The following is a 17,215-nucleotide window of genomic DNA, read 5'->3' on the forward strand; positions in this document are numbered from 1 at the left end:
GGACAACTTTTCCACTTGTCCACTCTTTAGAAGGCTTGATACATCTCCCCAAATAAGAATTAGTTTAGAAATCTGCCCCCTAAATGTATTTTTGAAAGTCTTCTGTTTATAGGGATTCAGAATATGGGAACCTTATTAGAGGCTTTGGGGATACCCATGCAGAGATGTATGCATACTGTGATATGGACGCCCTGCAAGATAAGCAAAATGTGCCTTTTATCAGGGTAGTTTGGGCAAATATTCCTTCCAACTCAGCATGAGTCCCTTTATGTGAATTTGGTGGCCATAATGATATGATAATAATTCTCTCATTAAAAACATTGGGCCAGATGTAATAGGGTGAGAGTTTGGAAAATGTAAGAGTTTAGCAGTAATCTCTCACATTGGTTGTTTTATCTTCAAAATGGGAAAACATCTGGATGAGTGTTTAAATCGTGAGAGTTGTTTGAGTCTAAAAACATGCGAGTTTGCATGTTCTCGGACTCTTACATTGGGCGAGTTTAAAAAGTGCGAGCGTTTACTGCTAAACTCTCACATTTTCTAATCTCTCACCCTATTTATTACATTTGGCCAAACTCTCACATTTTCTAAACTCTCACCCTATTACATTTGGCCCATAATATTTTCTATTAGGCCTAAAAATTCTCAAATCTGGGCCAACTTTTACCCTGAAACTTTGAAAAATTCTGTAAATGTAAATTCTCTAAGTGATTCCATACACCCTTATTTGCTTATTTTGATCTGCAGATGAAGAACTATTCATAGTACCTAGAATCTCACTTAATTCATTTTAGTGTCAAGCTTTTCTCTATGCGGCTCTGTCTCTATGCAATTCGATGCCTCACACGGTTCGAGAGGCCTCCACTCTAGAAACCTTTAAAACCAGACTCAAGGTTTTCCTGTTTACTCGCGTGTTTCACTAATTCCCCCTTAGGGCCGTATTCAATTAGAAGCGAAAAGCCATTTTCGCATGGTTTCAAGCGATAATTTTGCATTGTTTTTGTAAAACCTTTGAAATTGGGGGCGAAAATGACAAAAGTGCGGGGACTTCAAAAACTAGCGAAATAAGGTTCTGGGAGTGCTCTAAAAAGGGGCCAAGTGTTTTTTGGGGATTGCATGTGCTTGTATGACGGAGCAATTTCACTTTTTTATAACGTCACTTTAGAGACATTAAAATATGTTAGTACCCATTTTCAAGTACCCCAAATTTGATGGAACTACTTATTTTCACCACAAAATACTGCTTAATGCCATTCTTCACCACTTTTGTAAGGACGCTAATAACAAGGATTTTAAACAACTTCAGTACCCCAATTAGTTTTATTAGGGCTATTGGAACACTTCTACATTGATCCCCAATGTTAGTGCATCTTTCTTTTTGGGGGGGTAAGGCTGATTTCTCCAAGTCTGACAGTACTTTCCGCTGTTCTGAATTCGCCGCTTGCCGTTTTAGCTTGTTTTGGTTTTGAATACGGCAGAAAGCGGGGATGCGCACGATAAGTTTCCACGTCCAAAACACGCGATGTCAACGACAAGTCTGGCAGGCGAAACTTTTGGGGTAAAAGTTCTATATAAATAACATTATTATTATTATGATTATTTTATTAACAACTATTTTTAGAGGTTTTACTATGCTTTTTTGTGCTTGGATAATAATTTAGGGGATTGTTTACATTTGGAGTTATCTACTGTGGTCAATTCTAAATCGATTGCAGCAGGTGTCATATAGGTCCCTAATACCCCTTTTCCACTGTTCCCAAGTTATTGCCGTGTCTACCCGGGTCGTGGCTCAGTGGAAAAGGGTCCCAAAAAAATAACCCAGGTCCAACCTGGGTTGGACGCAGGAAGGACCCCGGTTAAGGGGTAGTGTAAACCATGCTTGCCGTCTTATAAATTCTCTTCACCGGAGAAGCCTGGGGAGGAGAAACAGGTGGGCGGAGTTGGGGACGGGGCCAGCCAGGTCACATCATAAAGCCCCGCCCCCTTTAAAATAGGGATGGGTCTAAATGACACAATTCTCATAGAATCGCGTCATTAGGCCCCATCCCCAACACACGGACCCGTTGAACCCCGGTAATATTCTCCCCATTCTGCCCACTTCACTAGGAAGTGGGCAGAATGTGGGAGAGGTGCCTACCCTTCCAGGGGTGTGGGGGGCAACCCTAAAAATCTGGAGCCTCCCGCAACCTCCGGGAGGGTAAGCAAGTACGGTGTAAACTTGTAACAGCATGGGGAGATCCGAATTTCCCAGTGCTTGGAGATTCCACTGCACAAAGGTGCAGTGTGAATGGTGCCAACCCGGGTCGGTGCCGTGGTGTGAAAGAGGTAGGTCTCGGGTATGACCGGGTTTGAAAGCGTGTTAAAAATCCCAAGTCCGACCCGGGGTTTTGGTGGAAAAAGGATATAAGAGGACAGCAATATGGGGCTAAAAAGCTGCAAAAAGCTTAGCTAATGACATGATGCGAGATGCATAGGCAAGACAAGCTGATACCATCCTATTTTCCTCCATCTTGGCTGAGATTTTCTATGCACATAAGCAGTAGGCAAACTTGGACAGTACACTGTCACTGTCACTGTACTGACAATTGTTTGCTGGGTCAGTCAATTGTTACATTTTTCTTCTAATTCATCTATACAATTGCTGAGAATAATGGCAATCAATTGGCTGTGCTCCAGCACAAAAGTTGCTCCGTTGCCCTCCTTTAGGTTTTAAGCAAAAAACCTCCCCATAGATATGCAAGAAGGCGGCACTCAAGGACTTCCAATCAAGGTGAAAAATACTTCAGTTTATTGGGTCGACGTTTCGGAGGACGAGCCTCCTTGTTCAAGACACTGACATACAATGAAACATAATACACATTTAAATACCTGACACCGCAATGTGAAATCTCCTCCCTGCAAATCCAGGATGCGAGCCATGCCTCCGGTAACCCAGGTGGATGTGCTGCAAAATGACGCATCCCCATGGACGTCACTAGAAAGCGCCGCCTGACGTCCGCACCAGAGGTGGTGTCCGTGAGGAATGTCGGCATAGCAACCACAAACAAAGCGGGAGCCAATGTCAATAAACCACGGACCCACACCGGATGATGTCACCATATAAAATGTCAAGTGACACAGTAGCCCAACAATATGATCTGTGTTCGGAATATACATCAAGAATGACAATCTAACGTGATTGCAATGACAAAAGCAAAAAAAATGAAAAAACAACACTAATAATAAATGAAATGTAGAAATAAACAAAACAATATCATACAGATAAAAAATAACTGATAAATATGAAAGTAAAAATAAAAGTAATAATGAAAATTAACAAGTGTAAACATGCCAGGAACTGCCCCATGTAATGTAAAGACAGATATTAAGAATACACTCGATATATAAACAATCATGCTATAATGGCAAAGGCAGCATATATAGTGATATGTAATTAAAATGCAGCCTCAATAAGAGCAAAGCCACTGACCATTTTGAAAATTGTAGAATTTTTTTTCAATTTTGAAAAACAGCAGAACTAGACAAAGGGGTGTAAAACCTATAAAAAAAACAATTGAGTCCCAAGGACTCGTTGAGGCCCCTTGGTGCCAATGTATCCAATAGGAAAATCCATTTGGATTCCAGTTGTAACAAACGTTTAGGTCTATTACCACCCCGTAATGATAGGGGGACATGGTCAATCATGCGGTATCGTAAAGTGGCCACCCATGATGAGCCAGAGCAAAGTGGCGAGCCACCAGTTGCTCACTACCACCCGAGGAGATCGCCGCTCTAATCGCCGAGCGATGTTGAGCCATGCGCTCCTTGAACTGCCTCTCCGTCTTGCCCATGTAGTGTAACCCACATGGGCAAAATAGAAGATACACAACAAATCTAGAGCTGCAAGTTAAAGCATGATAGATCTTAAATTTCTTGCCGGAATTTGGATGCAGAAAGGTGTCGCCTGCAACTACGTAGCGGGGAGTAAGGCACCCAATACACCTAAAACAACCACATTTTCGCAGTAAAAAATGAGTGGGAGCCACACAGGAAAAACCTGTAATAATCGGTCTTGACTAAATAATCACTCAAGTTACGGCCTCTGGTATAACAGGGATGGATCTTAGAGTTTGCTAATGATGCCAACACTGGATCGGTTTGTATCAAAGGCCACAGTTGTTTGGCTTTTCGGCTACTAATCCTGCTACCGGTGCTGAACCTATTGACCCAAGTGATAGTATTTGGATCAGCAGGTTTACCAACCGATTTCAGCAGATCACTCCGTTCAGCAGATAAAACCTTTTGTTTGTCTTGAATCAATTCATTCAGGGGATATCCTCTGTCAACAAATTTTTTTATCATCAAATCAAGTTGTTCCAATCTATTTTTGGGATCGCTAGATATTCTGCATACCATGATGCATCTGTGAGTATGGTAGGCTCTTTAATGTAGAAACAGGATGGAAACTATTGTGTCTGAGTAAAGTGTTACGATCAGTCGGCTTAACATATAATGATGCCTGTAATAAGCCCAACCTGCAAGTAATCCGGACATCTAAGAATGTAACCTCATTCGTATTAATGGTCGGAACATCAGAGGAATTGTGCACCAACATCAAATCATGAAACAATTGCTCTGGACCAGTCCGAAAAATAAGAATATCATCTATGTAACGCAAATATAAATAGATGTGTCGATAAATGTTAGGATTAGTAAAGAATAAACATTTTTCAACTCCATACATGTAAGCATTCGCATACGATGGGGCCACACAGGACCCCATCGCACATCCAGCTAACTGTAAGAAGAACCGCCGATCATAAAGGAAATAGTTGTGTGTGAGTGTATTGTTAAAGTTAGGATATGACGCCATCTTGTTCAGAGACGCCATTTTGTTCAAGACACCATTTTATTAATGTGATTCCATTTTTTATAATATTCTTGTGTGGAACAGACCACAGAAGTTATTTCAAATGCTGAGTTTCTCTGGGGAAAGGCAGAGACAGGCACAGCTTCACTGATAACCATGCTTTGTTGTACGCAAACTTTTGATTTATAAGTTTTTGGGAGCTAATTTCTGACATACGATATCTCTTGTGCTTATTAGAATGTATCAACTCACAGTTTGTTTTAAATGTATTAACTAGGTATGTGCACTATGAAATGATTGGTTAGGATATTTAGCCAGAAAAAGTGCGTAGTAGGCAGATTCAGTGTTTCATAGCACCCATGTTAAAATAACCTATAAATACCACACCTTAAGACAATAAAATTCAGATATACTTCAACCATACTCTGTGTATGCTTATGTATAGTCTCCAGCGGTAAACTGCAGATAAGGAATTGGAATGTGGCTATCTGAACTCACAGCACAAGACTACAGGTTTATTAGCCTGAATTAATCACAACTTTGATAGCAAACTCCAACAATCTCATAAATACACTAACAATAGGTCCCTTGTATAACACATTTTCAGTGATCAAATTTTTCACTGCCGCAAGTCCATCCACGTGCGGGATACAGGTGTGTATAGACTTGCGACATCTACACTGCAGAGAAAACAATTATTGGGTGATAGCTGATTATTTCTGCAGCAATGACGATGTATCCATTAAATATGTATTAAGATTCTGGATGCATGGCTGGAGCAAAGCATCCAGGTAAATGGCAGTAGCTTGGCACAGAGACCCACGGGCAGAAATTATGGGTCTGCCTGGGAGACTCTGTGCATTTTTGTGAACTTTAGGGATGGTGAACACCGGTACCACCGGAAATTCCACACTTAATGACTGCGCCACTTCCTCACACAAAACTATCATAGACACAGCTTCTGTTAATATTTCATCTAATTCTTTTTTAAATGCCCAAGTGGGATCTGAAGATAATAAACCATGGGTTAAAGTATCAGATAATAACCTAGTACATTCCTCCTGATAATTAGATAAATCGATAACAACAATGGAGCCCCCCTTATCGGTTCCACGTATTATATCTCTTCTTTGCTTAAAGCTATGAGGGCCTGATGTTCTTGCTTATTCAGGTTGAAATGAGTGGAATATGGAACATCATCAGTACTCTGCTCCAGTAACTTAGAAAAAGTTTTTATGGAGGGATTAAAAGATTGAGGGTGGAATTGGGAATGAGTAGCAATCTTGCGTAGTTGTGGTGGAATGGGAGTGAGAATAGATAGATCTAGATTGGTCACCATAGGTTTGGCTTTCTTGTCAAGAAATTCTCGGAATTTTAGAGCACGTTGTAGCTTAAATGAGTCAATTTTCTACTTAAACTCATCGTGCTGATTCGTGGGAACGAATGAAAGTCCCTTGCTGAGAACTGAAATTTCATGATCACCGAGTGGAGTAGATGATAGATTGAAAATCACATCTTTCTTCCCCTCGGGGTTTGGTGTTTGTTCTGCCTCTTGGTCTGCCCACCCCTTCTCTTGGGTTAGGTCTGGTACCCGCTGGCCAGGCTCTGGTGTCGACCCCTAAAGGGATTGGTTTATTTCCTCTGGAGGCAGACAGAGCACTCCAACTCTCGTTCTCACTTGCAGAAGTGCCAGAATTACTTATTTGTGTGGAGATTGGTCTCCATCTCTTTGGCAAATATGCTGAATTGAAGCTGTTACCACTGTTTGTGAGTATGCTAATATAATTTTTCACAGCAATCAACACGTTTCTGATGTATTGTTATGATATGTCAGAAGACAATTTTATCCACATACAGTATGCAGACAAATTATATATTAATATTAGTATATTTTTATAGTAATATAATCAGATGTATGATAGGGGTGCCTATCACAACAAAAAAAGAAATACTGGCATAGCATCTGATATAGGGCCTGATTCAGCAAGGAACGCACGGATGCAGACGCACGCAATCGGCCGATGTTCACAGTCTGCGCATGCGTCTGGGTCGCAGTGCGTGTGCACGAACGGCTCACTGCATCCACAAAAGCGAGCGCAGTGAATACGCAGACCAAGGGAAAAGTGATTCACAGGAAGTACCGTTTGTGGGTGGATAAGGGGAGTAGTCGGACGAACGCAGGCGTGCCAGTGCGTTCGCACCCCAATACAGGGGCATGCATAAATGAGCCACTGAAATGACGGATACAACCTGGCGTCCCTCTGCCTGCAGGAAATCTCTCAACTCCTGTGGCAGGGTCAGGTCTACCTTTAGTCTGCGTGCTGCTCCGATGTTGTTCGATGTTCCTGATGTTTTATCAGCCTTGCGCATCCGTCTGCATCTTTGTGCTGCGATTGCCGTGCGTATGTATTTATTAGCATATTCTCGCAGCTGCCGGGTGCGTTGCATCTGCATCCGTGCGTTCCTTGCTGAATCAGGCTCTTAGAGTGTTTTTGGAAACAAAAAGAATGTAAGGCATTTATGTAAAATGTAAATCAGCCATTTCTTAATTTCGTTGTAGTAGTGACAGTGGCCCTGATTCAGAGCCGGACGCTCTGACACTGCGCTCGCTCTGAATCAGGGCCGGTCTTTTTTTTTTTTTAGAACGGCCTCCTGGCTGCTCGCATAGCTGTGGGTGTCAAGACCATCACGACCATCGGGCTTGCGACGAGACCCTTATGGTAGGGTCTCATTGCCACAAGCCCCAGAGAGCTTTCGGCTCAAACAGAGCCGAAAGCTCTCCCAGTGACATCACTTGTGATGTCAGTGGGGCCGAACCCAGACGGTAAGCGTTCTCATGGGAACGCCTCCGTCTGGGCAGCCACCCCCCCCCCCGGCCTGCCCACCAAAGGGGGCGTGCTGTCACTCAACATTGACAGCACGCCCCCTTTGGTGCGAGGCCCGGAGCGACGGCTTGCCCGTTGCTATCCGGGTCTCGCGCATGCACACGACGGAGCCACCTCCGTCGTGCGCATGCGCTCTGGGCCACCATCGACCCGGTCGCAAGCGCTCAGCGCTTGCGACCGATCTGAATCAGGCCCAGTATTTTGTGCTATAACTGCTTGATGATTATCACTTCAATACATGAGGGGGCGCTATTTCCATTAGTGCCTCAGGCAGCAGAGTGACAGACCTGATCATGGAAGCTGTAGAAAGAAACCCGGATCTCTGACACCATTTAACAGAAGGGGGTGCACATAGGTCTTATGGGATTTATTTTGTTAATTAAATATGGCATCATTGTCATGGTGATTAAACCTGTTTTGGCGCTGAAACCGTGAACTTATCTAATTCCAGGTGAGATTTATGAAAGACAGCCATGGTGACACAGTATGTTTACGAAAACTGTGGAAAAAGAATACAAAATAGCTGTAACCAAACTGAAAGTGACGTAATTGCATAACTGATACAGTGTGTCATAGAGGAAAGAATGACGGTATTAACTCTTTTTGAATCTAGCTCATTGTAAATCTGTAAGACTTGGCACCTGTGATACTTTCTTTGTAAATATGGTGTGAAAGCACATCTAGGGGCTGATTCAGAGGTGGGCACTATAGCAGGGGTTCCCAAACTCAGTCCTCAAGGCACCTTAACAGTCCAGGTTTTACAGATATCCATGGTTGTGCATAGATGGTATAATCAAACAGAATGAGGTACTAATTAAGTCACCTGTGCTTAAGTATGGATATCCTGAAAACCTGGACCGTTAGGGTGCCTTGAGGACTGAGTTTGGGAATTACTGCGCTGTCGTGGTACGCAGCGGCTGTGCTAACATATGTTTATGCCGCAGGAGTCGTCTTAATTAAAAAGACGCCTTCTGCCGGCTTCTCTGATCTGCTGCTGCGACCCAAGATGCAGCATCGGATCAATCTGCGTGACCATCGCTGCTGCGACTATGCGTGACTATCAGATTCTGAGTAACCCTGAGGTTACTCAGGATGTCCAATGTAATCACGCTGCCCGAGCCAGTGAAGCTGCATTTGAGGATGTAGCCACTGGCTTCTGCACGCCCAGGAAAATGGGTCTGACGCCCCCTTTTCTGCAACACTGCATGTCGCTGCCCTGTACCTGCCCCAAATGCCAACAGCATATCAATCTTGCTGCAGTGTTTGGGGCATTGTAAGCAATGCGATGTAGTTTATAGACTGACAGGCTAAATGCTGTCGGTCTATGGGGGTCATTCAGGGTCGATGTTCCCCACTGTGCATGCGCACGACGGAGGGAGCTCCGTCGTGCGCATGCGCGAGACCCGGGGAGCGACGGGCTTTCCATCGCTCCGGGTCTCGCACTAAAGGGGGCGTGCTGTCGATGTTGATTGACAGCACGCCCCCTTTGGAGGGCATGCCGGGGGCGTGCCTGCCAGACGGAGGCGTTCCCATGGGAACGCCTACCGTCTGAAGCCGGCCCCACTGACATCTCTAGTGATGTCAGTGGGAGTGATTTTGGCTCTGATAGAGCCAAAATCACTCCAGGGCTTGTGGCAGGGAGACCCTACCGCAGGGTCTCCGTCGCAAGTCCGATGGTCAAGACCATCGCGACCATCTTTTTGGCCGCTCGCATATTCTGTGGGTGGTCACCCACAGCTATGCGAGTGGCCAGGAGGCTGCTCCATTTTCATGGCGGAGGGCCCTGGTCAGAGCGTTCAGCTCTGAATCAGGCCCTATATCCCAACAACAGAAGCCCGACAAGGGACTTAAGATAGGCGTCGAAATACCGACGCCTATCTTAATCCCAATGCCGAAGGACGCCGGACCGATCAAGGTAAGGCACTTAGCCACAGGGGGAGGGGGTTAGGTTTAGGCACTCAAGGGGGGACTTAGGGTTAGGCCCCCCCAGATCGGTTAGGGTGAAGGGTGGGTTATGGTTAGGCGCCACTGGGGGGAGGTTAGGGTTAGGCACCCCCCGGGAGGATTAGGTTTAGGGTGCGGGGGGAGGATTAGGTTTAGGCACCCCCGGTGGGGATTTAGGGTTAGCCACCACCCCCGGGGTTTTAGGGTTAGGCAACCCTAAGGGAGGGTTAAGGTTAGGGGGAGAGACGGGTAGGGTTAGGGTACTTACATGCTCCGTCGGGATTCTCCTCTATCGGGCTTCCAGCATCGACATTTCATTCCGGCGGCTATTGAGCCTGATTCATTAAGGATCGCTATTGTGATCGCAGCTCCGTAATCACACGCAGGTCTGCTGCGAAAATCTGCTAATAAATGCAATCGCAATGCTGTCGCACTGTCAGCATAGAGATGCCCACTATCTCTATCCCACATCCGTAATACCTTGCAAGCCTCCATAAACATCGGTAACATCGAGTACCATCGGCCCCCTCACGCAGAATTACAGCAGCCCTGACCTTACTTAGAAATTGCTAACCTCGTTGCATGCAGTGAGTACTCAGGCTGCGTATGCCGTCGCAGTGGCTAATTGAGGCACGCCTGCGTTTCTCTGACCAACCCGTCACCACCCCCAAACGCTCACTGCCTGTCAATCACTCTGCAATGGCTTCCCGTGCTGTGTAATTGCACTGTGTCCTTCGCGCACGCGCACTGCGAAGTGTACGCCTGCGCAGTATGCAAACGGCCAATTGCTGCGCTGTTGCAGTTGCGATCCTTAGTGAATCAGGCCCTCTGTCCTTAAGTGTGTGGAAACAGCCATTTCTGCATGTTTTTAAGGCAGAATCAGCTTGATAAATATGCTCCATAATGATATTAATTTTTGAAGTAAACAAAAATCCTTTAAGCATATCTCTGCTGATATGACTTCAGTATGAACCAGTCTTAATAAAAGAAACACCTCTTAAATAAAGTAAACACATTTGGTTGCCTTATCAGCAGCCGTGTGTAACTTTCCGCGCCCAGAAACATTTTTTTCTTGCCAGTCTGGAATACACACAGTAAGGGAACAGACATGGTGTAATGTTTAAAATCTGAGCGGGTAGGAGGAGGAAGAGGTTCTTATGTGCTCAGTGCAGATCTTATTTTAATTCAAGTGCAGAATCCATTCACCGTGAGAGAAGCCTTTATTTTCAGTCAGGAGAAAGAAAGCAGACACACCATACACCCTCCCATTGCTGGTCCATAAGGAAGACTCTCCCTCCCTTACAGGATGTGCGATTAACCAGCACAGCCGTCTGCATCCACAGTTATCAGCGCGGTCACACACACAGACAGACAGACAAGCATCAACGTACAGACTGCTCGCACAGCACAGAGAATATAAACCACCTGCTGACTACATATTCTGGGAACAGCATCACAACAAGGTAACACATGAATAGCATTGACTGTGTAGTCTAGGATGATGCATAAATGCTCTATATTTGTGTAATGAGTGTGTACATATTTATATAGTACAGCAACAATTCAGAATAAATTCCAAGTGGCACAATGGGGTGGGCTGTGTTACAAACTGTACAGCATAATGATAAAAGCCATGATGTGTTGGTAATAATTAAATTATTGCTGGTAGACATAAATATTGTATACATACAGTAAGAGGTTGGGTGTTTCCAGTGTGTGGAAAAGTCACTAGGAGCTTATTAGAGATTTTATTTGTAAACAGTTTTTTACATTTTCTTTAGAGCATAAATGAAAAAAAAAAAAAATCTGAAAAAGCTCAAATGACAGAAACATGTCTCCTGTAGTCCAAATAGTGTGTGAGGAGGGTCTATTATTGGTCCCTCTGTCTCTATTGTCCGTCTCCTTTGTCTGTGTATGCTGAGCCCTCCGCCCATTCACACAGGTTTCTCATGTATGATACTATACAGATTTGATGATTTAGTTAGATAAAGAGGTTTATCTCTAGTAATCTTTTGATCTGTCATTGTAAGTGGGTGAGTGGCAGCCGTCTCCTTTATACCCAATTTCCCTCTGCCCCCAATCCCAGCAAGCTCTTTTCTTCTCTTGGAAGATGCTCTAGAAATTGTGTGTGAATGATCTAAAGAGAAAATGCCAGCTGTATTCTAAGTATATTTGTATATATATATATATATATATATATATATATATGTGCAACAGGAGTAAGGCAACTTGAAGGAAGATGTGTGTGTGTGTGTTTCATTCTTCCCTCTTTTTAAAGAATTCTTAAATTGTTCCGCATCTATCCATTGTGAAATTTGCAAAGTGGTTTTTTTTGTTGGTTTTGCCTTTATGAGTCAGAGTAGTGGGTACATATTTACCAGGGCTTAACTAGCAAAAAAAATAAAAATCAGATTTTTTTTTCTGCAATGTTTTCATATTTATCTATCTACGTGTTGCCTGGTGCAAAATGGCACTTACAGTAACGATGGGCTCTTGTGTTCCACTAAGATGAGTGCACGCTCCTCTTACACATATTTATATATAACACAGTCATGAACATCACAAAACATTGAGGTAAATAAGCAAAATTTATCCAGCGATTGACTAGTTTGGAATTGTCGGTTAAAGCTGCACTACCACCTACTTGTTACATTTTACATTCCTCCCTCCACTAGTTGGAGCTTATTTATACCCCTTTTCCACTGCCGCAATAACCCAGGTTATTGCCAGGTCAACCCTGCTTGCGGTTCAGTGGAAAAGGGCCCCCAAAAAATAACCCAGGTCCTGTGACCCGAGAATCCAATCCAGGTAGCAACCAGGGGCAGTGCACACGTGTAACTTGGGTCAGACGACCCGTGTCCTATTTTCAGCATGGGGAGATCTGTATTTCCCAGCGCTTGGAGATGATGTCATCTCCAAACGCCAGCAGAAGAGTTCCAGTGCACACGAATGCTGTGTAAACGGCGCAGACTAGAGAAAAACCTGGTCGGTGCCACGGTGTGAAAGGGGTATGACCCGGTTTGGAAGCGTATTTCAAATACCGGGTCGGACCCGGGATTTTAGTGGAAAAGAGGTATTACTGTGCAGCCCTTTTTCCCCAGGGCTTCATCTAGGGAAGGGAGGCTGATTCTAAGACTCCTTTTCCACCAAAGTCCCGGGTTCGACTCAAGATTCCAACCCGAGTCGGACCCGGTTTAACACCCCATTTCCAATGCACATTAACACTGCACCCATGTGCAGTGGAACTCTTCTGCCAGCACTTGGAGATGACATCATCTCCAAGCGCCAGGAAATCCGGATCTCTCCATGCTCTAAATGGGACCTGAGTCGTCCGACCTGGGTCTTTCCTTGTAGCAGGGAGTTTCGGGGTTAGAACTGGGAGGTTGCAAATTGAACCACCCTGACTTGTGAGAGTGTTGTGGGTGTGAATCAAAAGCTTCATGCGATTCCAAGTCAAGCGTACGGGGAAGGGAAGCCTGTTTCTGATGGATCTCTTGAACCAAGCCTAGGGCTGAAGCTAATGAAGACGGTTACGGCTGCCAACACAAAGTCAATTGGCGGCACTGGTTGCCTCTTGCACACACACAATCCCCACATTAGTTGAACGGATACTCTCATTAGCATAAGGTAGTAAATCATTCTTGCGCAGCTGCCCGCTACTACAGCCACTATGCCTGCCACTCAGAATCAGCCCTTTCGGAGTCCATGAATGAATGAATGAAGTACCGTGGTGGCTTCTACTCTATTATACCAGTCATAGCTGCCTTGTTATGCCACTCCATGCTTGTTACCTTGTATACAAGAGTAAATGTTCCTGGAAACAGCAACGTACAGTTCCTTACTGATAAAACAGCCTCATGGGTTTATTTAATACATATTTATTTTATTAAATGCATTTATACTAAAAGTTACCCAATCAGGTAACAGTGTGATTGTCAGGCTGTAGCTGTGTTCCGTACTCTGTATTTTACAATGTGACTACAGGACCTACTGTACCAGACGGGATACGTTTGGCATCCCAGCGGTCGTTATGCCGACGCTTACATTACCGACACCGGTCAGAATCCTGGTGCTGGCATCCTGACCGCCAGGATACCGTAGGTAAGTAGCGGGATTGGGGGGAGGGTTAGGTTTAGGGGTTAAGCAATAGGGGAAAGGTTAGGGTTAGGCACTAAGGAGTGTTATGATTAGGGTGCGGGGAGGGAGAGGTAAGGTTTAGGCACTAGGGGGAGGTTAGGGTTAGCACTAGGGAGGGAGGGTTAGTGTAGGGAGAAGGGGAGGGTTAGCATACCGACCAACAAGTATCTGTAAGCTAACCCCCCGGGATGCCGGTGTCAGGATTCTGACCACCTGGATCCCGAGCGTCAGCATCCAGAACCCAACACGTACCAGAGGTCTCTCCTTTATATTAAGGGGAAATATCAGATAAAGGACCTGATACAGAGGTGCAGCCAATACCAATGTTCACGGAATTGAGTGATTATTTTATATGCGTATGCGCAAGATAGTCTGAAAATCCTTATGGCACACAAATGTGCCGTTGTGTACGGTACCGCTGGCATTATAAATAGCGAGGCAAAACCGAGGGTGTTTCTGCGTGGTGACTGGGAGGTGGCCTGAAGTGAACACAAAATGGCTGCCTCATGGGCGCGTGATGGGAGTGTTGTGGGCGTGTCAGGCGCAGAGCCGCAGCCACCAAGGCCATGTTCACAAAGAGAAGCTGCACCTGCCATAGGACGACTGCGTTCACCTCTGAATCAGCCCCAAAATGTGTAATTGACCAAACATTTTTGAACAAAGGTGGACTCACCCACACATACTGTGTATATCTTATACTGTATATTAAATGCACTGGTCTGTTTGTCTGTGTGGTTATGCTTTCGGACACCCTTGCACCGTTTGGGATGAAACCACCTCGAGGTCGTCCATTTGGACCCTGGCCAGGTTTTAAGGGGGTTAAGGTCGCAGAAGAACATACTAGGGGCGTTTGAGGTCCCTGTCGGATCTCCCGTTGGTGTGCGCTGGGCAGAATTTTGACCCAAGAAGCCTGTTCTGGGCCTTCCACTGGATGGATTTGGATGAAAACTTCACAGAGGGGTGGTAATTGGTTTTACTAAGCAGTGTTATGAGACAGAGTGAAAAGTGATAAGGTGCCAGCCAATCAGCTCCCAACTTCCATCTCACAGGCTGCGTTTGAAAAATGACAGTTGGGAGCTGATTGGCTGGCACCTTATCACTTTTCACTCTGTCTCCTAACACTGCTTTCTAAATAGACCCCTAAGATGCCTAACTTAATAACTTAAAGATTTAATTATGACATCATGGTGACTGTGTCAGTAACTGCTTATCTACAAAGGAGCCATTGTTATTATCCTTTATTTAAATGGCACCATAAGGGGTCCACAACACCTTACAGATTACAAAATCACAAACAGTATGAACATAAAACACAAGAACGAAAGTTACATACAATACAGAACATGGACATTGTATGTAAACATTGCTGTATCATCAGTCATAGAACTTACATAGGCAGCAGGGTGGCAGAACCCAAAGGTTGGGTGCCGCTGTAGGCAGTGGGGAGGACATGGTGGTAGAAGCAAAGGAAGGAAAAGCATATGAGGGAAGAGGGCCCTGCTGGTGAGTGCTTACAGTCTAAATGCACAATCACTGTAACATGTCAATCATGCTATGCTAGCATATATTAACATTAGTAAGCATGTAAACAGCTATGGATATGGAACCTGTTGCTTCCAATAACTACATACCCACTGTTCTGTGCGTTCACATTTAGTGCAAATTAATGCAAAAGGATCAATGTAGTGCCCTCCACTGACCCCTCCTGACACCAGGTACCCATGTCCTTAACACCATAAGGTGATCACCCTTATACACAGAAAAAACACAAACTCTATTCAACAAATGGTCAAGTTTGAAAAATAGACATCCAATGTACAAGTCTAGAAAACCTAGGACTACACAGCTTTATTAAATGTCTACGTTTGCATGATGTATTATAAACATCATCTTAATAATAGCCCCCATTTATATTCTGGTGCAATTTATGTCTTAATTGTTTTATAGATTAATATACAAAAGTGCTTCATTTGTGTCCACAAGTTCTCAGGGTGTGTGCACCTGCCTCTGAAGGACAGGGAAAAGTTCTATCTGTGCAGGTTACTGATAATTCTGACCCTTTGTCCATTTATTATACGACTTGACTCAAGGGGAGAGCAGTGGATCACAAGGCCACAATCTAAAATATATGTGTAAAGTCCTGTTGTTGTCGCTCTGACCACCCGAGCCCCCCACTCTGCTCAAACTGCACCAGCTCAGAAGAGGCCATGAGGGCAGCTGGACCTCATGCAGTTCCAGGACTGAGTCCAATGCAATATTTATCCTAAAGTCCCTGGTAGGCTTATTGTGAGGGGATGCGGTCATAATACCGACGCAGGGGATTCTGGCGGTCAGAATGCCGGCGCTGGAAATATCGACACCTGTCAGAATCCCCCAGCGCCAGCATCCCGACCATCGGTATCCCAAAGGTAAGTAGTGGGGTTAGGAGGAGGGTTAGCTTTAGGGTTAGGCACTAGGGGGAGGGTTAGGCACTAAGGGGGGGTTTATAGTGCAGGGAAGGAGAGGTTAGGTTTAGGCACTGGGGGGAGGTTAGGGTTAGGCATCGGGGAGGGAGGGCTAGGGTAGGGAGAGGGGGAGGGTTAGGATACTGACCGACAAGTGTCAGTATCCTAAACCTGTTGGGGTACCGGCGCCGGGAGTCTGACCGCCAGGATCCCGAACACCAGCATCACGTACCCAACCCATTGTGAGGGCTTACAACCAACTTTGGGACTCCGTTTTTGGCAAGCTATAGCCTGCTTAGTGGTGTATCTCTAATGGACGCAGTGCACTTAGGCCCATGGGTCAAGGGAAGCCTTGCACACACAGCACATATAACAGGCTTGCGATGTGCCATGAAGCCCTCACTCCCTGATACCGGCTGGTGGTGCCATCTTTCTGGCGATGTCTTCAGAAACATGGCACCAGCATAGGGGACAGCGAAGACTTTGGCACTGTGCGAAATCCTTTCCTATCTTTTGCGCCATCTTCCAAAGATAGTGCCGAGAAGATGGCGTCTGATATGGGGGAGCTGCAAGGGGCTGGGTGGCTGCTGCACAAATTCTCCCCTATTTATTAAAATGCTTCTGAGCCTACTTTTGCAACGTCTCCCTGCCTCCCCAAATTGCAATTGCGGGGGGTTCCTACTCTCTTTAATGTAGACAACCCGCCAGCAGGATTGGAATGGCAACTTTCTTACTGGGTTTTTTTTTTTAGGGTAAGGACAGAAAGTACTTGTAATGTAGCTTTAAGCTTCATCCAGTATATTAGGCTTCCTCGGTAGACTCCATCTAGAAGACTGCTTCTCCTCCCTCCCCCTCCCTGGGGGAACTAAGATTTCCTCTATTTTTGATAGCAGATGCTTGCTGCCGCCTCTTGCAATTTTCACTGTATCCTCCCCCCCTCCCTTTGTTCAACACTT

General features: G+C 45.1%; 1 protein-coding gene across 2 annotated transcripts in view; it reads left to right on the plus strand.

Annotated features, from left to right (window-relative positions):
* The window catches only part of FXYD6 (FXYD domain containing ion transport regulator 6), a 132,255-nt gene that overhangs the window by 42,788 nt on the left and 72,252 nt on the right, over window positions 1-17,215 (plus strand). Inside the window, exon 2 of one of the 2 annotated variants that reach the window (XM_088455984.1) lies at window positions 10,984-11,141. The exons of the other annotated variant lie outside the window; for it this stretch is intronic. The gene's annotated coding sequence lies outside the window, so the exon portion shown is untranslated. The remainder of the gene's footprint in view (window positions 1-10,983; window positions 11,142-17,215) is intronic. 2 annotated transcript variants of the gene reach the window in all.

This window comes from Taudactylus pleione, unplaced genomic scaffold, assembly GCF_031769625.1.
Source record: "Taudactylus pleione unplaced genomic scaffold, aTauple2 ptg000683l, whole genome shotgun sequence".
In the NCBI taxonomy this organism is placed as follows: Eukaryota; Metazoa; Chordata; class Amphibia; order Anura; family Myobatrachidae; genus Taudactylus; species Taudactylus pleione.